Raw genomic sequence first — 25,935 nt, 5'->3', positions numbered from 1 at the left:
GTTACTAACTGAACAACTGCAGTAATTCACTTAACAATATCAGAACCTATCTTTCTATCCTCCTCCATCACAACTGCTAAAGCTTCTTGGATGAGAAGCAAAATGTTTTCTTCTTCTTCATCAAGGATAAAACAGTCCAGCTGCCTTTTGAAGAAAAAAAAAAGCACTTTTGAGACGAAAATGTGTGTGCTTTCAAGATTCATTAGAAAGGAGAAAATAATTTTGATGTATTTCTAATGGGCAGAGAGTGGTATTTTTGCACACGTTTAGCTATAAATTGGTCAAGGAATGTATGTGAATATCCTGTCTTTCATTTTACACTAATGCCTTTAATGATCTACAGCCTTCCTGATATCCCCCAGTTCCATTACATCACAGCATATTTAATGGGAAATCACAGTGAGGAAATTCTTCCCATGTGTTTTTTTTTTCAAATTGGGAAATGTATGCTTCAAGGGAGGCTCCAGACTGAAGGAAGTGATGTCAGAGAAAATAACAGTAATTGGGCCCACCACATTCAAAGATAACTTCAGCTGAAAAACACCACACACAGAAATCAGAAAGAAATCCTCCAGTATTTTGAGAATAAGGTATAAAAACAGTGGCTTTCTTTCTTTCTTTCTTTCTTTCTTTCTTTCTTTCTTTCTTTCTTTCTTTCTTTCTTTCTTTCTCTCTTTCCTTCCTTCCTTCCTCTTTCTTTCTTTCTTTCTTTCTTTCTTTCTTTCTTTCTTTCTTTCTTTCTTTCTTTCTCTCTCTCTTTCTTTCTTTCTTTCTCTTTCTTTCTCTTCTCTCTCTCTCTCTCTCTCTCTCTCTCTCTCTCTCTCTCTCTCTCTCTCTCTCTCTCTCTCTCTCTCTCTCTCTCTCTCTCTCTTCCTCCCTACCTCCTTTCTTTCCTTCCCTGCAGACTTTCAGCCCAGTACTAATGAACAATGAAAGGATAGTCCTGAGCTTAAGAAAGCAACCCTTTAATTCATATTCACGTTCAGCGTTTTCTAATTGGCTTAATTTTCTCCTTCCCCTCCTCCCTCATTTTTTTAAAAAAAGAAAAGCAAGCAACCGCATGTGATGTCTTGGCTTTTCTCCTTTGCCCCATTTTTTGAAGTGTCAGCAAACTTCCTCCTTCAATGAATCGTAAGGTGTGCCCTATGTACATGGCTCTGCTTAAATCATCCATGATGTATTGAACGTGCCTTAAATGAGCCTCTTCCATTTGCACAATTGCCCTATTAATTTCCTCCTCATTGATTTACACCACCTTCTGCAGAAAACGGTTCCCCCAGGCCTCACTTTTAACATGTGCTCACCAGAGACTCTGGTCTGATTTTTCCTACCTCCCTACCATATCTTCTCCACATTTGTCTTCATTCATCCATCTCTTCTCTTCTGTCTCCCTTCCCCTCCTACTCTTCCATCTTCCTTCTGTTCATTTTTGCAGTTCCCTCCTGTCTCCCTCCCTCTCTGCTTTTGTACAGCTAATAAATCTCCCGGTTGGGATTTTAGTAGATACAGTAAAATTCAAGAGTCCTCAGCTCAGGGAAAAGGCAACTATCCCTGGAACATTTGCTGCCACTTTGAGCATCATAGACCTCATTTGATTAGGAGAAATGTTGCCTTGTTTTCTATGTCATTTCTTCCATCTCTGAATCCTGGAGACATCCAACCCTTGATTCTTGAACTATGCGGTTTCAGTTTTCTGCCCCTTTGCTTTGTACCTTGCTTATCTTTTCTATTTATTTAATCATCAATATTGGCACAGTGGTTAGAATGGAGTACTGTAGACTAACTCTGTTCACAGCCAGGAGTTCGAGCCTGACCAGCTCAAGGTTGACTCAGTTTTCCATTCTTCCAAGGTCAGTAAACTGAGAATGCAAACTGTTGGGGACAATATGCCGATACTGTAAACCGCTTAGAGAGGGTAATAAAGTAGGAGTATATTGAATGGAATTTGTGATGTTATGACCAGATCTGATGTTTGGTCTACTCTTAAAGTAATATTCTATATTCTGCAGGCTTGGACCCCAACATCGCATCCCTAGCTTGGGAAAAAGACAAAGTCAGAAAGGGGAAAAAAAGAGGCTACATGTCAGGTGTGAAGAATCAGAACTACACATTAAACTCCAATTAACATGATTTATTACTCATGTCTGTACACAAGAATCTAGTCAACTGATGATCAGCCCTAAATCAGTGCTTCTGATTCCATTAACTCTGATAAGGGTTAATGGAATTCAAGGGGACTAACTTGGACTGCTTGTGGGAGTCCAGGCTGATTCCTCTCTTGACTCCACCCCCAGGATCTGCCTCTCCTTCTATACTACATTTCCTCCCAGGATCTGCTTCTCCTTTTCCTACACTACATCCATTACTGCTTTAGTTCACCACTTAAGGGGGATATGAAAAGAGTCTCCAACTGGGGGTCTCCCAGAAAACAGTGATGTCACCATTCAATCCTTTCAACCCAGAAATGCTTCGGTCAGTGGTAGGATTCAAATACTTGAACAACTGGTTCTCTTATTGGATGGAGGCCTGGGCCTCTGAGGCCTAGAACGGACTTCCAGAAGTGGCATCCACGCACTTCCTACAGGCCTGGAAGACCTCCTCCAGGCCTCTGAGGCCTAGACTGGACTTCCAGAAGAACTATGCATTAAGCCGGTTCTCTGAACTCAGCAAAATTTAGCTACCGGTTCTGCTGAATTGGTGCAAACCGGCTGAATCCCACCACTGGCTTTGGTGCTCCCAACATGACTGAATTAGTAATTTCACCTATCTCTGGCATGTGACATCTCCACACAGATTTTATTTTATTTATTTATTTGTTTTTGGGACTTATATGCCGCCCTATCTCCCGAAGGACTCAGGGCGGCTAACAACAATAAAATACGATACAAAAGTTAAAAAGAATTAAATTAACAGCCCCCCCAAATAAATTAAAATTGAAGTTAAAAATAAAAAAAAAACATTTAAAAAACCCTATCGTCAGTCCAGGTCAGCCTGATGGAAAAGAAGTGTTTTAAGGCCACGGTGAAAGGACCGGAGATCCGGGGCCATCTGGAGCTCAAGGGGAAGTTGGTTCCATAGGGCTGGCGCTCCCACAGAGAAGGCCCTCCCCCTGGGGGTCGCCAGCCGACACTGTCTAGCCCATGGGTCAGCAACCTGAAACAGTGAAAGAGCCACTAGGAACCAGTTCCCTCACAAAAGGAAAAACTGGGAGCCGCAAAAAATGTGTGCATGCGCGTACATGTGCACATGCGCAGAACAGGGTTTGACTGAAGAGTGGAGCCAAGGCGAGATATGCACCTACCCTGCATATTTGAATTGATTGGTTGAACTTTTTTAGTCCCACTTTTTTTTGGGGGGACTGCACATGGAAGAGGACTGGGAGCCACAGGAGACATCTGAAAGAGCCCCATGCGGCTCCGGAGCCGCGGGTTGCAGACCTGTGGTCTAGCCAATGGCACCCTGAGGAGGCCCTCTCTGTGTGAGCGTACTGGGCGATGGGAGATCGTTCCCGGCAGCAGACGGTCCTGCAAAAATCCCGGGCCTAAGCCATGTAGGGCTTTAAAGGTAAGTACCAGCACCTTAAATCTCACTTAAACCCACATGGATCTAAACAGAAAAAGGTGTCTATTCTTGGTATAAAAATATGTACCTGTGCCTTATGTGTTTAGTACAACTTAGTACACCAAAAATGCAAGAAAAGAATGAAAAGTAGAAACATTCTGCATTGCAGTGTGGACAGAAAAGGAAGACTTCCAGTGATGGATAATGAAATGTTTAGTAAGACAATGGGGAACATAATTTAATTCAAGAGTCTATCTAGTTTAGCTGCAAAACTCATCTATGTCAGGGTATCTGTCATTAAATCAGATATATCATGAGATAATCAATTTGTCTGAAATGGTATAGCGTCTCTTGCTTGGACTGGAAGACCTGCAAGGTCTCTTTGTTATTCTGTTAATCAAATGGCAAAAGATTTTCTACTGACATAAGAACCGCATGGAAACCATGCCTGTAAAACAAATCACGGTTTGGGGAGACTGTAATCCATCTGCAGTAAAAAGTTCTTTTTTTAGCAAGAGCAATTTGTAAAATCACAAATGGAATAACTGAAGACATTTTACAGCTTTTAGCTTTCCCTGTTCCCAGAAAACAAGGATGATGTAAAATCTTTTTGTGGAATATGGTAAAAATTGGTGGGGGACCAAGGATTTAATTGGGGAATTTGTTATATCTGAGGTGAATCAGCCTAAAAGTGATTTATAAAGCATAGCAGGAGTAAAGAAGTATCTCCATGGATGTATGGAAAACATTAATGGGATGTCTAGACTGAATGTTCCTTATTTTCCAGTGCAAATGCCAAACGCTGGAAAGGCAGATTATTTACTTATTTATTTCTTGGTGGTACTAAATGCTGATATTACAGTGAACTTCTAAGTGTGGTCAACCTGCTAGTGCTGACTGAATGGTGGCACTTTCAATATTTCTTTGTTTTTATTATTATTATACAAAATAGTCCATGACTTGCAACCATAATTGCGACTAGAATTTTCATTGCTAAGCTAAGCACTTATTAAATGAATCATGCTCAGTTTTATTATCCTTTTTGTCATGGTTTTTTAAGCAAATCACTGAAGTTGTTAAATGAATCACGTGGTCACTGAGGGAATCCCTGATTCCCTCATTGACTTTGAGAGTGAGAAGTCGATTGGGAAGGTTTCAAATGTTGATCACATGACCCTGGAATGTTTCAACTGTCATAAATACATTCTGGTTGCCAAGCCCCCAAATTTCAATCACGTGACTTGTGGGGATGTTACAACAGTCATAAATGTGAGGACCACTTCTAAGTCACTTTTTTCAGTGTTGTTGTAACTCTGATGATGAAATGACCATTAAATGGTTTTAAATTGAGGATTATCTGTATGCACAAAAATGTAAAATCACAGCTGCCAATTCTTTAGCTTTTCATCCCGCCCTTTTTACATATAACTCAGGACAGCGAACGTACCTAATACAGGTAATCCTTGACTTATGACCACAGTTGAGCCCAAAATTTCTGTTACTAAGCAAGGCAGTTGTTAAGTGAGTTTTGCCCCATTTTACGGCCTTTTTTCCAAAGTTGTTAAATACAGGCCAGTTTGCCAAATGCCTGAATTTTGAACATGTGACCATGGGGAGGCTGCAATGGCCATAAATGGGATAACTGGTCATAAGTCACTTTTTTCACTAAATGATCTGTTGTAAGTCAAGGAATACTTGTGGTCCCATTTAAAAACTTGGGCTTCCCTGCAACAGGTGATGTAGGAGAAGATCAGGAAGAGCTGGAGTTAAACACATCATCAGTTTAGAATCTTTGGATTGCCACAAGAGATCTAAATCCAGTCCCCCCCCCCCTTGAATTCCATTGACCCACATCTAGCATCAACTTAGTGCTGACCATTAATTGACTAGATTCTTGTGTGTAGGCTTCAATAAATCATGTACGCTGCAATTTTATGAATGGCCCGGATTTTTTGTGCCTGACAGGTGATTTGTCAATAGTTTGAATTATTGCTTTCAGAAGTTTGTTTCCCTAAATATAATATTTCTACAGGTAGTCCTTGACTTACGGCATGCTGCTTAACAACGAACCCGTTTTGAAATTATGGCCATTGTAGGGTCCCCATGGTCATTTGTCCTTATGACCAACTATGGGAATGCTGCAGCACGCACACGCACACACACACACACACACACACACACACACACACACACACACACACGTCTATCTCTTCTCTCACCCTGCCCCACCAGGTCCCTATAGCTCTTGGGCCTGCTTTTGTTCCACACTGGGTCCCTTCAGGCCTTGGGTCTGCTTCCCACCCCACTGAGGCCGAAATCTTCTTCCCCACCCCCCACTCCCCATCACCCATTATGCACGTACCTTTTTTGGTGTTTTTAATCTACTGTATGTAACCTTATATCATTTCAATTAGGTATTCTTATTAATTAATTATAGTAACATTTAAGAGGGAACTTAAGTCCTGTAAGCTTCGTGATCTTGAGTGCAGTCCTTGGACAGTACAGCCCCAGGGGTGCCTGCCTCCTTTCCCCCCCTCCCCCCAAAGAGTTGTAACCAAATGGTAATTTTTACTGGGATAGAAAGTGAAATGATTAAGTATAGTTCATTTAGTGAACTATTAGCTAATAGCTCATTAAATATAGCTACTTAATATTTAATATAATTAAACACAAATTAAATATATGAGGGGAGTAATCACATTAACTACATTTATTTAAACATACAGAAAGTCAACTCAAATTCAATTTTTGTCTTAGTTGCACCCATATGTACCATTGCTAGAGGAATTCTGAACTCATATTCAAATTATTTCCCTGTGCAAATTCCCTCATGAAAAGAACTGCAGTAAAGGGTTGGTTGAAAAATTTCTGGTTGGCCCCTCTTCCTTTGCTTCAGATATAAACATATGAAATAGACTGGCAATTCAAAAGATGAAACATACATTTCATCCCAAAATGATGAAGTATAGATTCAAGGTCTGTACGCTGCTTAGAGTCCCCTTTGATGGATGGATGGCATACAGGTAGTCCTCGACTTACAACAGCTCATTTAGTGACTGTTTGAATTTACAACGGAACTGAAAAAAGTGACTTATGTCCGTTTTTCACACTTACAACCGTTGCAGCATCCCCATGGTCACGTGATCAAAATTCAGATGCTTGGGAACTGAATCACATTTATGAAGGTTGTGGTGTCCTGGAGTCAAATGTTCACTTTTTGCGACCTTCTGACAAGCAAAATCAATGGGGAAAAACAGATTCACTTAACAACCGTGTTACTAATTTAAAAACTACAGTGATTCACTTAGCAACTGTGGTAAGAAAGGTTGTAAAATGTCGCAAAATTCACTTAACAAATGTCTCACTTAGCAACAAAAATGTTGGGCTCAATCAAATAAATAAATAAATAAATTGTGGTTATAAGTCAAGGACTACCTAGACAAGTTTGAGAGAGAGAAGGAAGAGAGGGCAATTTGCAAGAGAGGGCCATAGGTTCGCACAGTTGTAGCCAGTTTTCTGGATTCTTGCAAAACAGCCCCTCTGCTTAGAAGATGGGGATGATATGGGTCCATTTAGCTGAGTCTTCTACTGGCTGAGGGGAGTCAAGCATTGGTATGATGGCATGAGGACTCCCAGGTGAAGGCATCAGAGTCTGTGAGTTCTACTCTCACCTAGGCACAAACCTGACCTTGGGCCAATCATTCTTTTTCAGCCGTAAGACTTCCGAATTTCTACTCCCAAAAAAACCTTGCCAAAAACCCAGCAGGGACTAGTCCAGGCAGTTGCCAGGAGTCAACATTAATAATAACGATAATGGAATTGGAGAAGATCACAAAGTAGCAAGATCTGAAAAACGAAGCGGAAAGATGATGGCCTAAACTGGCTGTGGTGATCCCAGTGATTACAGCCATATTGGGTGCCATACCAAAACAACAACAACAAAAAAAAGCTTGGATGGTACTTAGAAAATTTGAGCATTGTCAAACTTTCCATCTTTCAATTACAAAAGGCCACAGTGCTTGCGTCTACACATATATTACATCAATTCATTATCATAGGTTCTCGGGAGGAACTCAGTGTGAATGAAAGGCAACACCCGCCAAAGAACTGGCAGCTACGATTTCATCTTGTTGTATATATAATGATTTGCAAGAAATAGCCATTTGACTGCAAAGGAAGAACAGGTAGGACCTCAAAATGGAGAAAGTAAGAGAAGCTAAAATGCTCTGGGGTTTTAGAATTCAAACTGACAAGCACCTGCCACATAATACCCCAGACTTAACATCTGTAGATAAGAAAGACAAAAAAAGGTCCGGATGGTGGATGTTGTAGACAGCAGAACAAAAAAGAAAGAACTGGAGGAAATCACAAAATACAAAGACCTGCAAATAAACGGTGGCAAAAGAAAGCAAAGATAGTAGCAATCATGATAAGCGCCCTGGATGCAATCCCAAAACATCGGGAGCATCGTTTGAACATCATCAGCACTGACGAAATCACCATCCAGCAATTGCAAAAGGCAGCCTTACTTGAAACAGCTTGCATCCCATAATGATACCTTTAACACCATCAAATGACTACATCTGCCTATCCCAGGTCCTTGAGAAGGAGTTGATAGGTGGATCAAAATGCTAAATCCAGTCTAAACATCTGTGCAACCAACCATAATAAAAAAAAAATATACCACCCAAGGTTGCTCAGAATCAGGCAGCGTATACATTTAATAAATTATTATTAATATTCCTTGTTCAATATTCCATGGAAGAAAAATGGACAGCAGGACCCTAACCCTCTCCCCATTAGAAAAACTGGCAAGGAATGTGAACTGGAACTGTAGCTAGAAGTCTGGCGCCATTTTAACAAAACAAATTTCTGATCGGCACACACTGGTGCTCCCAGCTGGCACGACCCTCATTTCAGTCTGATGGAGTCAGTCTGATGAACTCCAAGTCTCAGCCTGCCCTCGAGTCTCACATTTATCTGATCTTTCATTCTGCTAGCCACACATTTTTTGCTAAGCACACACAACTCCCTGAGCCGCAGCCAAAATGGCTTTGCACCGATTCAGCATCAATATGTTGAGTGTTGAATTCATTTCTTTAGGGAGCCTGGTAAATCTGAACTTTCTAAAATCATTTGGCCCCTATTACTGGTAAGCACTGCTCTTAAATAGGTTGTAACTCCAACTAATAGGCTCTGTAATCGGAGCTGAATTGAACAAAAGACCCGCTAGGGCTAAGTATCTGTCATTTTGATTGCCAATCAAATGCCCCTGTGTAGGAGGGGAAAAAACCCTCCCCCCCTTTGCACAAGCTTTTCTTTGCCAGTATCTCACCTTCCTCCTCCTCTCACATATCCACAGATTTGGGGGGATATATATATATATATATATATTTTAAAAAAGGATTTTACTATGGAAAGATTTTTGTTGCAGTTAATAAAAATACTTCACCTACTTTGTTAAGTACTGCATGGACAGGTGACTATTAAATTCGATTTCCCACCTCTTCCCACCTTAAATTTCTCTTCTCTTTTGCACATCAATTTTGCAACTTTAGAAAATTGTGTGCATCTTTGTGCACCTTTCTCCTGACATCTATTGATTCAACACACTTTTGCATTCTGTCAGCCCCGCTAGGAAATCAATTCCGTAAAAAGGCTAAAACTACTTTTACCAAGATTGCCTATAATCATAGAATTGTGCAAGTTTGATTGTGCTACATCTCTTTTTTCTTCTTATAGTTAGCAAAAGCATTAGCAGTAGCACTTAGACTTACATACCGCTCCATGGTTGCTTTATATCAGTCTCTGGGCAGTGTACAGAGTCAGCATATTGTCTTCAACAATCGGAGTCCTCATTTTACCGATCTTGGAAGGCTGAGTCAACCTTGAGCCAGTCAGGATTGAACTCCTGTCAGGGGACAGAGTTAGCCTGCAATACTAACCACTGTGCCACCACAGCTCTTACCAGCACCAAGTTAGGGGGCATCTGTCTGTGCCATATGCACTCTCCAACCTGTCTTCTGTAGACTTCACTGTTCTAGTATAACCAAGAGAACCCTTAGAAGGGCCATATTCAACCATATTTGGAGGATTTTAAAAGGCAAGATGAACAATTTTAATTGAACTGCTCATTTTCTCCCTTATCCCCCCCCCCAACTTTAAAAGAAATCAAATTCCCAAAAGGTTGAAATTTTTAGAGCTACCTACTCTGATGATGCATGAGGTCCCTGGCCATACTCTGGAAGATCAAACAAATAAATATTGATCACAAGGAAATTGTCTTCCCATAATCAAAACAAGTGTTTGGAATAACACATCCCCCCCAATCACTGGCATTTCTGGGGCATGTGCTTTCATATACGTATACACTTACGGCACACCTAATTCTGGAGTCCTTAGTGCTCTCTCAGCTTAGTTATTTGCTTGCAGATATTTCATTACCCAATTAGCTAAAATCATACCCCCACCAACACTGGCAAGGCAAGTTACTGCATATAAACAGGGAGCAAATCCCACTCTCCCTCACCTTGATGATGTTACCTAGTCAGGTAATGAAATGTCTGCAGCCAAGCTCAGAGAGCATCAAGGACTCCACAGTTCAATCCTGAGCTGCAGTTGGTTTCTTCTATTGAAATCTTTTAACTCCATTGAACAATTTGGATTGGTCAATATAAATTTGACCACATCAGACAACACACATATTGAATTGGGATTGTATTCCAGTTTACAGAGAGCTTTGGGAAGGATGAATGAACTCATTGATTGCACTAGGCTGGAGAAAAAAGGAAATTGGCAGAAGTTGTCAGAATTAAAGAAATTAATGGATGCACAGAGTTTGTAACTGGGTGGAAAAATCAGAAGCAGGGGAAATGGGATCCTTGGAGATGTTAGGATAAATAAAGAGAGAGATTAAGGGAATTGATAAGAGGCCCCCTAATATAGAGTTTGAAATCAGTAAGGAAAACAGTCTTAGCAGATTTCTGGAAGGCAAGTCCCAAACAGCAGAGAAGTAAGAAATGAAACTCAACATTAGGAATAGATGTAAGAGTAAGAGATGAGAACAGCAGCCAGAGTTTAGCCTAGAGGACAGTGATTAGCTAAAACTAAAGAGATAAGAGAGGTGTTAAAGTTGTTAAAGAGAGAGCGAGAGCTAAAGATAAAGAGGTAGAGATAAGAGAGAGATCTCTATCCAAAGAGATCTCTCTAGTGTTTAGGTCTAGTGGTCAGGGCACCAGTCTAATTCTAATCCCATGTTTGGGCCTGTCGCTCATTCTCAGCCCAATCCACCTCACTGGGTTGTTGTTGTGGAGAAAATAGGAGGAAAGCATATTAGATGTATTCACCACCTTGTGTGTTTGCCACCTTGAGTTGTTTATAAAAAAAGATGGGATATGGCTCAATGGGTTAGGACGCTGAGCTTGTCGATCAGAAGGTCGGCAGTTTGGCAGATTGAAACCCGAGTGCCGTGTAACAGAATGAGCGCCTGTTACTCGTCCCAGCTTCTGCCAACCTAGCAGTTCAAAAGCACGTAAAAATGCAAGTAGAAAAATAGGGACCACTATGGTGGGAAGGTAACAGCATTCCGTGCGCCTTTGGCGTCTAGTCATGCCGGCCACATGACCACGGAGACGTCCTCGGACAAGCGCTGGCTCTTCGGCTTTGAAACGGAGATGAGGCCCGGCCCCTGGAGTCAGAAACGACTAGCACGTGTGTGTTTACCTTTTTAGCTAGTTTACCTTTTTATAAATAATAAAGAAATAAAAAATATAAAAAGAAGAGCTAAACTTTAATTTAAGAGTTGTGGTGGCAGAGTGATTGGAATGCAACACTGCATGCTAGCTCACTGCTCACTGCCAGGAGTTCCGATGCTGACCGGCTCAAGGTTGTCTCAGCCTTCCAAGGTCGGTAAAATGAGGACCCAGATTGTTGGGGGCAATAATGCTGACTCTGTAAACCACTTAGGGGGAGCTGTAAAGCACTGTGAAGCGGTATAGCTATTGCTATTCAGGAAAAGAAAAAGAGTACTGGTGAGTAAAAAGTACGTGGTTTTTTCTCCCTGCAGCCCTTTGCTCATCTTGGGGAATTCAAAAGAATAGAGAACGATTCACGTGTTCAGCCAACACACATGGTGTGTGTGTGTGTGTAGGGGGGGGGTTGTGAGGAGGAGACTGGAGACTTTCAGCAGCTAGGAAATTACCCGGTAGATTATGCGGAAGAAGATTAAGGCTCAGAAGATGGAAAGGAAGAACAGACTGAAGACCTAACCCAGAAGGAGGAACCAAGCAGCCAGAAAATTAGGTACACAACCTTTTTTTTTTTTTTTTGCAGAAACTGCTATTTATAGTGAACATTTTGGCCTCCCTGCTTGTTTGGCTTCAAGGATAGACAATGATCTGTTTAAAGCTAAAGGTAAAAGGTAAAGGTTCCCCCGCACATGCATGCTAGTCGTTTCCGACTCTAGGGACCGGTGCTCATCTCCGTTTCATAGCCGAAGAGCCAGCGCTTGTCCGAGGACGTCTCCGTGGTCATGTGGCTGGCATGAGTAGACGCCAAAGGCACACGGAACACTGTTACCTTCCCACCGTAGTGGTCCCTATTTTTCTACTTGCATTTTTATGTGCTTTCGAACTGCTAGGTTGGCAGAAGCTGGGACGAGTAACAGGCGCTCACTCTGTTATGCGGCACTCGGGATTCGGGATTCGACCCGCCAAACTGCCAACCATCTGATCGACAAGCTCAGCGTCCTAACCCACTGAGGTATCCATTTATGATGCTTTGCTTCCTTATATTACTTCTTTGTGGGCCAGCCAGAGGCACATTGCTATGAGATGGCATGCTATATAAATTGTTTAGACAGATTAAATAAATGGTAATCAACAGACAACTTTGTATCATCAAGTGTTGGTTCTTCCCAACCCAGAGGAAACCATCACTGCCCAGAAAGTAATGTGTATCATTTTCCACGCAAGCCACAATTGAACTGGGATTGGCCGCATGAAAGGACCACTCTGGGATATATCTTCCTCCTGGTCTAAGAACACGCCACGAAGCTGTGGAGAAGCCAAAGAGATGGAAATCACAGCAATTGATTTTGTATCATGTGTTGTTGGGGTCTAAGCTACTTATTAACTACTGTAGTCAAATTAATAGGGCTACTGTTTCTCTTTGAGCTTCTCTTTCTTTCTTGAGGCAAAATTGTTTTCTTTGATTCTGTCTTCTGTGCCATCCGTGTTCTTTTCATATTCAGCTGATCTCTCCTGCTGGTTTTAGAAATAGTTTGACTGTGGCTGGTTGAGTGAGAACTATGCATCAAATGAAAAAGGTCCTGCCAATCTAGTGTTATCATTCTTCTAATACAGGTATCCTCGACTTACAACAGTTTGTTCAGTGACCGTGATTGTCGCAGCATCTCCACGGTCACATGATCAAAATTCATACACTTGGCAACTGACTCATATTTATGACGATTGCAATGTCCCGGGGTCATGTGATCAATGCAAATTTCTGACAAGCCAAGTCAATGGGGAAGCCAGATTCACTTAGCAACCGTGCTACTAACTTAACAACTGCAGTGATTCACTTAACAAGTGTGGCAAGAAAGGTTGTAAGATGGGGCAAAAATTTACTTAATTGTCTCATTTAACAATATACATTTTGGGCTCAGTTGTGGTCGTAAGTTGGGGACCTGATGTGCCCACAGATTTTACTATTGGGGAAGTTGAAAGCAAGTGTAGCCAAAAATGCATCTATGTTTGTGAAGACAAATTTAAAAAGAGAAAAGTGATTTCCTTAAGGAATAGTGTGTGGGATGTTTTTGTTTTTTTCAATTGTACCAGAGAGAAATAGCATAAATTGAATTTATGAACTGGAAATATGAGAGAAATTAACCAAAATGTCTGCCTTTGTCAGTAATTTACTACAAATTATCGCAATAGGAATATACATTAGGTAAAAAAAAAACCTCTTAATTACAAAAGCACTTAAGATATTTACAGTTGCAATCTTCCTATATATGATTTTTTTTTTGGTCTTGGAGAGAAAGAGTGAGAGAGAAGGAAGAAAGGAAAGAAGGAAAACCACTATCAAATCTTAGCATCAAAATTGATAGTGTTTACTTAAAAGCTCATTCCAGCTCTGTGGACTTTGATAGATACTGAAGACATTAATAAATCTGAGATTCGTTGCAAGTCTCTCTTCTTGATGCACTCTGCATCCTCAATGATTTATATCAAGCTAAAGAAAATGAGACAGTTCTTGCTCGCAATTTCCTAGAGGTTTTTAACTCATGTTTGTTTTTTAAAGGGATGAACAAAAATTATTATGCATTAGGGATAAGGGGAAAATAACATTTCTGAATTTCTTTGCCAATCAGACTATGGAACATGTTTCTTTGTTCTTTTGTAGAGTAGTAGTAGTTGTTGTTAGTTGCGAAGTCGTGTCTGACCCATCGCGACCCCATGGACAACGTTCCTCCAGGCCTTCCTGTCCTCTACCATCTTCTGGAGTCCATTTATGCTCACGCCTACTGCTTCATTGACTCCATCCATCCACCTCATTGTCTGTCGTCCCCTTCTTCTATTGCCCTCAATCTTTAGGCTCTTCTCCAGTGAGTCCTTCCTTCTCATTAGGTGGCCAAAGTATTTGAGTTTTAGCTTCAGGATCTGGCCTTCTAAAGAGCAGTCAGGATTGATCTCCTCTAGGACTGATCGGTTTGATCGCCTTGCAGTCCAAGGGACTCGCAGGAGTCTTCTCCAGCACCATAGTTCAAAGTCTAGAGTAGTAGATGACCTCTATTCCCACCACCATTGTCTACCATCTGATATTCAGGTAGTCCTTAACTTATAACCATTCATTTAGCAACCATCTGAACTCACAACACTACTGAAAAGAGTGGCTTACAATTAGTTCTCACCAGTGCTTTTTTTGTAAAAGAAAAAGGTGCCGGAACTCACACATGTCATACAACTCACCTTGCCTACCCTACAAGGTTCCATTCAAAAAAGGTGCCGGAACTCCGTTCTGAGCGTTCTATGAGAAAAAAACTCCTGGTTCTCACACTTAAGACTGTCACAGCTCGCTGGCAGTCATCTGATCAAAATTCAGGCATGTGACAATTGGCATGTATTTATGAAGGTTACAGCAACCTGGTGTCAGGTAATCACCATTTGTAACCTTCCTAGCGGTTGCTTAACAAGCAAAGTGAATGGGGGAAATCCAGATTTGCTTAATGATCACGTGATTCACTTAAGAACTATATAGTGCAGGGGTCTTCAAACTTGGCCCTTTTATGACTTGTGGACTTCAACTCCCAGAATTCCTCAGCCAGGCATGCCTGGCTGAAGAATTCTGAGAATTGAAGTCCACAAGTCATAAAAGGGCCAAGTTTGAAGACCCCTGATATAGTGATTCACTTAATAACCATGGCAAACAAAGTCATAAAATTAAGCACAACTCACAACAACTTCCTTGCTTATTAAGTGAAATTCTGGTCCCAATTGTGGTTGTAAATTAATGACATTGGTAGTTGCTTCATTCTGTTTGACGGAAGGGGTGATCCTTTTTGCACAATTCTACTTATCGATGAATGGCACTTTAACCTTAGCATATGCTGGGATTTTGACATCAACTGGATGGGACATAATCAATCAACATGAGAAGAGGGGAGAGTGAAGACCTGCCTTGGGCTCCACGGGCAGATTGGATGGATGGATGGAAGGAAGGAAGGAAGGAAGTGTTGTGATTCAGGGTCAGCCTGTGGGTTCGGCAGTTGGGTCGGATGACTCAGAGGAGGAGGAGGGGGGTGTTGAAGAGCTTGCTGATGATGGCCTTGAGGCTCCACAGAGCCCTCAGCCAGGCCCCTTCCACCTGGTCATGACGGAGACCCAGCTGTGTGAGCCTGACAGCGTGAATGATGACCCACAGCTGGCCCTGTTCAAGGACGCCCAACGCAGGAGGCAGTCAATCAGGAGTAAACAGAGGAAGGCAATGGGGCACCTCGGAAGGAGGCAGAGAGAAGCCACGCCCTGAACTGTATAAAAGGGGAATGCGTGGGAGGGCTGGTTTGCTGAAGGCAACCGCTTGAAAAGCTCCTGTTTCTTGGTTCGTGTCTTGTTTTGTATTCATAAATTTGGCAGGCTTAATTCCAGCCTCTTGCCTTCTTGTAAAAGGGGTTGTCCCTGCCTTTTCTGCAGGGCTGGTAGCAGGCTGGTACAGAACAGGAAGGAAGGAAGGAAGGAAGGAAGGAAGGAAGGAAGGAAGGAAGGAAGGAAGGAAGGAAGGAAGGAAGGAAGGAAGGAAAGAAGGAGAGAATCAGATCAAAGTTTATTTTCTCCAGCATTGTGTCCCATAAACTGGTACCTTTGGGAAGTTCACAAATGGGACATAGCTTCAACTAGCCCCATCTACTCATGTTCACGATTTTTGGAACTGAGCTCATACAGCCTTTGAAACATACATATCCGTGAAGCTATTCCTGTTAAGAGGTGGCAACATCAGCCATTATTCTCATGTCTATGGAGATTCTCGGTCTTGGATTTCCTTTGTTTTTCCCTTGAAGACGTTTTGTTTCTCATCCAAGAAGCTTCTTCAGTTCATCAGAACTGAGAAACGTCTTGGATGAGAAGCGAAATGTTTTCAGGGAAAAATACAAAGGCAGTCCAGTTGCCTTTTGAAAAGCACCTTTGAGATATTACTCGTAGCCATGATTTTTCCTTACTGAATATATCCTTGCTTTTCTGGCAAGAGGGCATTTCATGCAGAGAACAATAAAAGAAACCTAATCCACAGCAATCTTGGTTTTTTTTAAAAAAATAAGAAATAAAAATAAATTCAGATCACTATTAACTTCTTGAAACTGAAAACATGGCCCTATTCTTAAAAGGAGAATGGACAGTGACTCATAGTGAGTGAGGGAGTCTTTTTTCCTGTAGGCTCAACTAACAGATCTCAGAAAATCATATAATAACAATAACTATTATTATTGTTGTTGTTGTTTTCAATAAAACGTGCTATTAGAAGGAGAGAAAAACTCACAATAATAAACATATAAAACTCCTAAACCTTATCACCTGTTGCCTGAAGTTTGGCAAACCTGCCCTATTCTTTGTTTTTCAATCACAGTGCTGAACGGGAGTTTTAAACCCTCTTGTTGATTTTACAAGTGACAGCCCAGAGAAGATAGGAGATTTATTTTCACAAAAGAGATATGCATTTGGACCTTTAGTCAAATAGGAGAGATTTAAATTGGGTATTCAATCCATCTCCCTAATCCTTAGAAATACATTGGATTCACACAGTGCTTTTTTTGTAAAAGAAAAAGGTGCCGGAACTCACACACGTCATACAACCCGCCTTGCCTACCCTACAAGGTTCCATCCCAAAAAGGTGCCGGAACTCCGTTCTGAGCGTTCTATGAGAAAAAAAAGCCCTGGATTCACATAACATGGTAAACTCTACTGCCAGGTTAACAAAGCAGTGCCTATATTCCCTTCCTACATATGCTATATCCAATCAAATAAATCAGAATTTTTTAGTCTAATCTAGTGTGTTGGAGAAAACCAGCCGTATTACTATTATCCTTTTCATCTTTCCTACTACCTTCTCTTTTTGGTATCATTATTATGATTATTACTACCCTGTTGTTTTATATGTACACTGAGACCTTATGTCTCAGAGGCTTTTTTTCCAAAGGTAACGGGACTTCATTTTTCCTTGAAGACATTTCACTTCTCATCCAAGAAGCTTTTTCAGTTTTGACCGAAGAAGGTCAGAACTGAAGAATCTTCTTGGATGAAAAGCAAAACGTCTTCAAGGAAAAACAAATGAAGTCCAGTTACCTCTTGAAAAAAACCACATTTGAGACAACCATGACCTGGATGACTGAGAATTTCCATAGACACTGAGACTTTATACACTGGAGACAAATTCCTTGTGTGCCAAAGAAAGTATATAAAAGTACGCACAAAATCTAAAAATTAAAAGAATCATGACTACTTATGATCTCCTATGCTTATTGATATGTTTTGCTGGAGTCTTGTCCAACAAGGTTTGTAGAAACAGGTGAAAACTATAGTCTCTAGCTGTCCCTTAAATACTAAAAGTAAACTGTTCAAGGAATTGTGACCTCCCTCTCCTGTCTCTTCTGTCCCTTCTCTTTCAAGAAACCTTAGGAAAATATGGCATGCAGATCCTAGTATAGTTTCTAGAAATATAAATATGAGAAAAAGTTGTGAATTGAACCTCTGTGGTCTTTGAAGGATGCTGGACTCAGTTCCACCAGCTAGTATGGACAGGATGCAAAGCTGAAGGCATTGCATCTGAAGGTTGCACCTGAAGGTCCACCCCTGGAAACAGTAGGTTGTACCCATAGTCCCATTACACACTGTAAAGAAGGATGAGACTTTAGTTATGTGGTGGCTGCCATATATTGACTTCTTTGGATCCCCTCTCTGCAGACACCCCTGAAGGGAAGCCTTCTCTTTAGAACTATTGCCCATGTATTTTAGTACAGAGGTCCCCAACCTTTTGAGCACCAGGGACCGGTTTCGTGAAGAGAGGTTTTTCTGCGGAACGGAGGGAGCATGGTTTTATGTACTGCCTGCATCCCATGGATGGGGCTTTGTTTGTTTGTGCTGACTGGTTGCTGGCATGCCACGGACTGGTGCTGGTCCACGGACCGGGGGCTGGGGACCTGTTTTAGTAGACTGTTACTTTTTCCTCATCCTCAGCTACATATGGGAAAGGGTAGGGTAGGGTAAGGTAGGGTAGGGTAGAGTAGGGTAGGGTAGGGGAGAGGAGAGGAGAGGAGAGGAGAGGAGAGGAGAGGAGAGGAGGGGAGGGGAGGGGAGGGAAGGGAAGGAGAGGGGAGGGGAGGGGAGGGAAGAGAGAAGGGAAGGGAAGGGAAGGGAAGGGAAGGGAAGGGAAGGGAAGAGAAGAAAAGAGAAGAGAAGAGAAGAGAAGAGAAGAGAAGAGAAGAGAAGAGAAGAGAAGAGAAGAGAAGAGAAGAGAAGAGAAGAGAAGAGAAGAGAAGAGGATTACAAGAAACAAAATTGGATTCAGATGCAACCAGCCTCATGGTTGGTTCAGTGAAAATCTCTTACATTCTTATCCCTCTTTCTTCTTCCCAAATGGAAATAAGAAAGAAAGGGTAGAGGAGGGATAAACATATCGAGGGGGAAAAGCCAGCCTGAATTGCCAAGGCATCCCATTACAGAACCTGAAAGCCTGATTCCTGCTTATTGTTATCGTATTTCACAGCTAAAATACTTACTCCCTTTTAAACTGATCCCCTCTTTTTTGCCATTCCTGTTTCTGAAGCCAGGATGTAAGACCCGTGTCCTCTCTCCCCCTTCCTTCGCCTTTTATCCCGAGCCTTGCACTTTCGCACACAACATCAGGGTTGTCATATCTGAGGAATTATTAAAATAAGACGAAGGGAGCTATTGCGGGGGGGGGACACACAGCTTTGAGACAGCGTCCTCGAGAGAGACACGCCAGCTCAATCTCATTAGTCGGTGCCAGGAATTGTCCTAGCCACCAGGTTCAAGGTGATGAAAAATTAGGCTGTTTGGCCTTCCCTCATTCCGTATGCGGCACACATCTCTCTCTACCCATGAACACGAAATTACATTGAACCTGGGGAGTCTAACTCCATTAATTTTAAATGGAAGATTAATTTAACAATATGCAGCAGATATTTGTTACAAACCTATCATGTACAAGTGACGTTTGGCCATAAATTGTAGTGACTCACAACTGGCCAGTGACTTGGGCTCAAATAAATCAGACACCATTTGCACATAATTGCTGTTTTTTAAAGTAGAGAGAAAGAGTGTATTTGTGTGAGAGAGAGAAGAGAGGGGGGAGAGAGAGAGAATGAATGTTTCTTGATGAAAGATTGGGCAAACTTCATTCAGAGAACCAGAGGGAGGTATTAAGCCAGACCCGGGCATTTTATGGACCCTGGGCCACATCCAGACCTTTGCCTGTCTCTGTCTGGCCCACATGAGGTCTATTGGAAATTAAAAATCAAATGTAAATAAGTATGACACAGAGGACGGGAGAAGAAGCCAAGTTGGGTCCAGTTCTATGCAGTTGCCATGCGCTCCTCCAATCATGCACTCCTTCGGTCAGCCTAGTGCAGTGGTGGCAAACCTTTTAGAGACCAAGTGCCAAAACCACAACCCCAAACCCACTTATTTATCACAAAGTGCCAGGGCCGCATCAGCATTGTGGTGCCCTCAGGGGGAGGAGTGGGGGGGCATGGCCCACTGGGTGGGTGTGGCTGCGGTGGGCATGGCCACCTCAATGCTGCTCAGGGGGGGGATGCCTGTAGGGGATGGGCAAGATTGGGGGAGATCCAGGCAGTCTTTGGTGGGTGGGGTGGTAGGCAGGAGGCTTTTCCTGCAGGGTGAGGCAGCGGATATGGCAGGGGTGCCATTGCTGCAGGACAAGGCAATGCAAGGGAGGGGCGGCAGCTGCCTGACACCATCGGCCCCTGCATACAGAGGCCAGCGAGTCCATGGGGATGTGCTCTACCACCTCTTCTCAAGCTTGTTAACTGGCTGCTTTGCCTCCTTTGTGCTGGGCAGGGCTGTTGCTCTGAGCGTTGCCAGCGGCCTAATGGATCTGCACGAGCTGCTGGCGGTGGCAGGCATGCCTACAGAGAGGGCTCTGAGTGTCGCCTCTGGCATGCATGCCATAGGTTCGCCATCACTGGCCTAGTGGCTGTCAAGACATTTTCTGTACCTGCACAGTGCTCGCCCCTCACCTGGACCAGCCTAAGGAGGTGGCAGTCATCGGGTGAAGGGACCCTGGCTCGGCCACCCACCGCCACCTTGATTGAAGCACAGCTTTGCAGGCAAGTGGGCAGCCAGCAGCTATTGGTTCAGCCCTCCACAAGAGTCTCAGTTTCTCATGTTCACCCTTGGGAAAATTAATTGCCCACCCCTGTGTTAAAGGGACGGTGTACTAGAATTATAATTTGGTTCAAACCAGGGAGGGCCAAGAAAAGTCCAGACAGTGACTGAGTGCATGATTAAAGACTTTCACAAGTGCTGCATGTGACACAGGTAAAAAAGAGACAGATTTTCGCTCATGGCCAGCTTGACTGTTGATACTCTCCCCCGCCCCCATTGTGAATGCTCCTGGTTCACGACATCAGATGCTCCTCTTAAACACACACACACACACACACACACACACACACCACCTAAAATATGAAATACTGTCTATAAACACAATCTTGAATTTATTCAAACCCCAGTTCACATTTTATGCTTTCCTCAGGTGCTGACCTGGTAAGGAAGGTCCTGGGATGCTAAAATAGAACACAGAACGTAGCATCATTAGGCTGGATGGGACCTCAGAGGTCTTCTAGTCTAAACCCCTGCTCAAGGCAAGAAACTTTATACCATTCCAGTCAAATGGTTGTCCCGTCTATTTTGGAAAACCTCTGGTGATTTAGCACCCATAACTCCAGGAGACAAGCTATTCCAATGAAAAATTGTTCTCACTGCCAGAAAATTTGTTCTTACTTCTAGGTTGGATTTCTTTTCAACAAGCTTCCATATTACTCCATGTCCTGCCCTCTGGTGCTTTGGAGAATAAGTCAGTCCCCTCTTTTCTATAACACAGACAAATCCAACTCACTTGACTTAATCTGGCTAACAAGAGTCTCTGATCCCACTTGGATTTTGCCAAATTAAAGATACTATCAGACAACTGGGCAAAGATGGACTACAAAATTGGGTGCTCAGCTCAGCTTTTTTTTTTAAAAAATGTTGTTCTTGTCCACCTTTCATTGGATTGCTGTTAGAAGAAGTAGCTTAGGGGATCACCAACCTTTGCATCAGATAGGGAAGTCTGGGATTTCAGATGGTTTGAGTGCACTAGGAAATTGTTAGATTAATTTTGAAAACGTCCACCCGAATAACATAACCAATAACAACACATCAATTTATCTGACTGTTTCTCACCTCCTCCTTTAGCCCCTTTCCTGGGCGATGTTCCGTGGCCCCCATTTTGCTGCACACATTCCTAAACAAGCAACAGTCTCCAGTTAATTAGAATAGAATAGAATAGAATAGAATAGAATAGAATAGAATAGAATAGAATAGAATAGAATAGAATAGAATAGAATAGAATAGAATAGAATAGAATAGAATAGAATAGAATAGAATAGAATAGAATGCTGGAAGGAACCTTGGAGGTCTTCTAGTCCAGCCCCCTGCTCAAGCAGGACAACCTATACCATTTCAGACAAGTGACTGTCTAGTTTCTTCTCAAAAACCTCCAGTGATGGAGGACCCACAATTTGTGGAGGCAAGCTGTTCCACTGGTTAATTGTCCTCACTGTTAGGAAGTTTCTCCTTAATTACAGGTTGCTTCTCTCTTTGGTCAGTTTCCAACCATTGTTTCTTGTCCTGCCTTCTGGTACTTTGATGAATAATGTGGCCCCCTTTCCTTTGTGGCAGCCCCTCAAATACTGGAATACTGCTATCATGTCGCCCGTTTCTTCTTTTCTTTAGACTAGCCAAACCCAAGTCCTGCAACAGTTCTTCACATGTTTTAGTCTCCAGGCTTTTGATCATTTTAGTTGCTCTTCTCTGAATTTTTTCTAAACACTCAATATGTTTTTTGTAATATGGTAACCAAAATTGGCTGCAGTATTCCAGTATGTGGTCTTACTCAGTGGTGGGATTCAAATATGTGAACAACCGGTTCTCTGTGTGGATGCCGTTTCTGGAAGTCCATTCTGGGCCTGGGCAACAAAAAATTAGCTACCTGTTCTGTCAAACTGGTGCAAACTGGCTGAATCCCACCACTGGTCTTACGAGAGTTTTATAAAGCGGTACTAATACTTTGCATGATGTTGATTCTATGCCTCTGTTTATACAACTCAGGATTGTATTAACTGTTTTGGCGGCGGCTGCACACTGCTGGCTAATAGTCAAGTGATTGTCCACTAGGTCCCTCTCACAGTTACTGTTTTTGAGCCAGGTCTTCCCTAACCTCGCTTAATTATGATCTCCCCCCCCCCCACAAGACTGCTTATAAGGCCAATTTGGGACCTAGAAGCATATTTACAAACGAAGATGATACTCTAGATGGTTGCTTACTTTTGTAGCATGCTAACTTTCCTTTTTTAAAAATCAGAACATATTTCAAGATTCAATCTAATTTGGTCACATGCACATATTCTGGAGAAAGAGAAGTTCCCTGCTAATGTGCTCCAGCATGAGCCTGAATGCTTAGAAGAATAAACCTTTGGTCCCAGTGACCAATTCAGATTGGATCCTGCAAAGTTATGCTGAAGGTATATTTACCTTCATTCTAACCTAGTTCAATGAAAAGAAGGATTAGGTGTGACGTGATAGCAGCATTCCAATACCCAAGGGGCTGCCACAAAGAAGAGGGAGGGGGGGTCAACCTATTTTCCAAAGCACCAGAAGGCAGAACAAGAAACAATGGATGGAAACTAATCAAGGAGAGAAGCAACCTGGAACTAAGGAGAAACTTCCTAACAGTGAGGACAATTAACCAGTGGAACAGCTTGCCTCCACAAGTTATGGGTGCTCCATCACTGGAGGTTTTTAAGAAGAGACTGGACAGTCATTCATCTAAACTGGTATAGGGTCTCCAGCTTGAGAGGGGGTTGGACTAGAAATCCCTCAAAGTCATTTCCAACTTTGTTATTCTGTTATTCGTCAGAATATATTTACTGTAATAAGGAGGTCCATGTAGATGAATGGGCTTTGCCAGGGATTTGCTTGGGGAGCTCAGCTTAAGATAATAATGGAAGTTCTGACAATATAGCTACTCAAGTTCTTCCAAAGTTGGGATGTAAGATAAAACTTAATAGATAAATTTCCTGGGGGTTGGAATTAAAAGAGCCACCAAAATAGACCCAGACATAAGCAGCCACAGTATACTAAGTTAACTAGCTTTCTCCAATCAAAAGATCCACATTAAAAATAAAATAAAAGAAAGCAAGCTTTTGAAAGATGCAGATGAAAAAGAATTTGCCTCTGAAAGTAGTGTGTGAAGGAATTGATATTTGGAATTTTGCATTTTTAAAAAGTATATCTTCAGGCAAATTACCGGTATGTAAAAATATTACACACTTACAGGAAAATATATTAAACAACTCCATACCTTGGGATATGTGTATTAAAAACACTGATCTGATTTGATTCATGTCTCATCTTTAATCAGAACATGCTTCATATGATATTGACTTCCCCCTGTTATGTGAACTCAAGGAAATGTGGTTTATTCAACAAACAATAACTGTGGCTTAGCACAATATGTGAAATGGTTATTTGCATATTTGGGAAGTTGTGGCCAAAACCCAATGTTAGAGAAAGTCTGAGGGACAATAAGTAATATTTTGATCAATACAGGTAGTCCTCAACTTATGACCACAACAGCTTCAAAGAGGCCTTGCCTTAATGAATTCCCAGCAGGCAATGGCATATCTAGGAGCTATGCCTTTGCTGTGGCAAACCGTTGCCCATTGGAATAGTCACCCAGATTTGGATAGCCCCAACCTTGTTAGATTTCCAGAACGCTTTAAAAATATGATGTCACCCCCAGCCTAGACAATGGGCAATGGTAATAGATACCTATTTTCTAGAAGTGTGGTGTATATTTTGTTAACCCCTGACATATATAAGTTGTTTATGGATTGCGTTTCTTTTACTTTGGTATAGTTTCTTACCTGTAATCACTGTTTTTGTTTTTATTTGATGTGTGCCATCTGGTATGGCATTTAGGCAAGCTGGATAGCTATATAAAGGGTCAGAAAAGCCAATATGGCAGAAACAACATCATGATACAAGAACTGCCACTTCCCTCATAAAATATATATATTTTCCAGCAATGTACCACAAGCCCCATCATTGCACATGAACTTGATATTCAACATCAGTAGATTGAGGTCAGGGTCACTAATCATCTAGGTCAGGGGTGTCAAACTGCCAGCCCATAGGTCAGATGCGTCATGCCAAAACCACGCCCACCCCGTTGCCGGCAATGGAAAAAAAGTCATGATACATTGTGACACATCATGTGACGTTGTGAATTTGACACCCCTGATCTAGGTACCTGGAAATGAGAATTGGGTATTCTCCCCAGGATGTAGGGATCAGTAACAAATTGTTGGTCTCCCGCAATGTCCAGTTGATGCCCAACCCATCTCCTCAACCCATAAAATAGAAGTGTACTCATCTGCTATTCACTCCATTAGTTCACCTATACCACCTCTCCATATACAGTAATTGGCAAGTCCTTGGATTCAACCTATACTCTACAGCCTCAGCTCCACCCACCTGTCTTCCATTTTTAACCAACTTTGATCTGATAAACCAGCTATTTGACTAAGCTACTCTAACATATGCTGTTGATCACAGAATCACACTACATTAATACACACCTTTCCCCCTTTAATCCAGTACAACCAATTCCACATGTCTATGAAGATTCTCAGTCATCCAGGTCATAGTTATCCCAAAGATGCTTTTTTCATGAGGCAACTGGACTTTCTTGCTTTTCTTTGAAGACATTTTGCTTCTCATCCAAGAAGCTTCTTCAGCTCTGACTGGATGACGGGGAATGGAAAGATTTATACTTCTTGCAGACAGCTGTTCAATTGCATTTGTTTAAAGCTACCTGGAGGCTTATCTGTCTTTAGGGTCACCTGAGTAGTGCAAATGGGTGTGAAACTCTTGAAAGGACTGTATTGTAGCCTAGAGATAGATGATGTTGGATCCCTCCCTCAACAGAAGGGGAAGATCCCTCTCTCAACAGAGCGGGAGGGATCCAACATCATTTATATCCAGCCTACAACGCAGTCCTTTCAACAGTTCCAAGAAGGCTCCATGCCCATTTACACTACTCGGGTGACCCTGAAGACACAGATAAGCCTCCAGGTAGCCTTAACAACTCGCTAAAAGAATGCAATTGAACAGCTGTCTGCAAGGAGTATAAATCTCTCCATTCCCCACCAACCAGTCAGAGCTGAAGAAGCTTCTTGGATGAGAAGTGAAATGTCTTCAAAGAAAAGCAATAAATTCCAGTTGCCTCCTGAAAAACCATACTTGGGATAACTAATTCCACGTATTTCATCTCTTTCTCTTGAAGTAGTTTTTGTTGAAGTTCTCAAACAAAACCCTATATTTTCTAGCCCATCAGGAAAGATGTCTTTTGTCTTTTACCCAGTGAATTCATCAAGTGTCTACACATGTCACTTAAAATTGTCTCAATTAAGTGACAGTGGATCTCTGAAATTTTGAACTACAATATTTTCAGGTCTTAGAGACACTAAGAATTTCACAGGAGAATCATTTTCCACTGAAGGCTGGATTCCAAGAG

General features: G+C 42.0%; 1 long non-coding RNA gene across 1 annotated transcript in view; it reads right to left on the bottom strand.

The window, feature by feature from the left end:
- Positions 1 to 605: 605 nt before the first annotated feature.
- LOC308671591 overlaps positions 606 to 25,935 on the bottom strand; it is a 711,918-nt gene continuing 686,588 nt past the window's right edge. Inside the window, exon 2 of the long non-coding RNA XR_014027245.1 lies at positions 606 to 696. This is a non-coding gene — a long non-coding RNA (uncharacterized lncRNA). The remainder of the gene's footprint in view (positions 697 to 25,935) is intronic.

The sequence above is a fragment of the Vipera berus genome (genome assembly GCF_964194415.1).
Source record: "Vipera berus genome assembly, chromosome: 1".
In the NCBI taxonomy this organism is placed as follows: domain Eukaryota; kingdom Metazoa; phylum Chordata; class Lepidosauria; order Squamata; family Viperidae; genus Vipera; species Vipera berus.
This window is presented reverse-complemented; position numbering and strand designations above follow the sequence as displayed.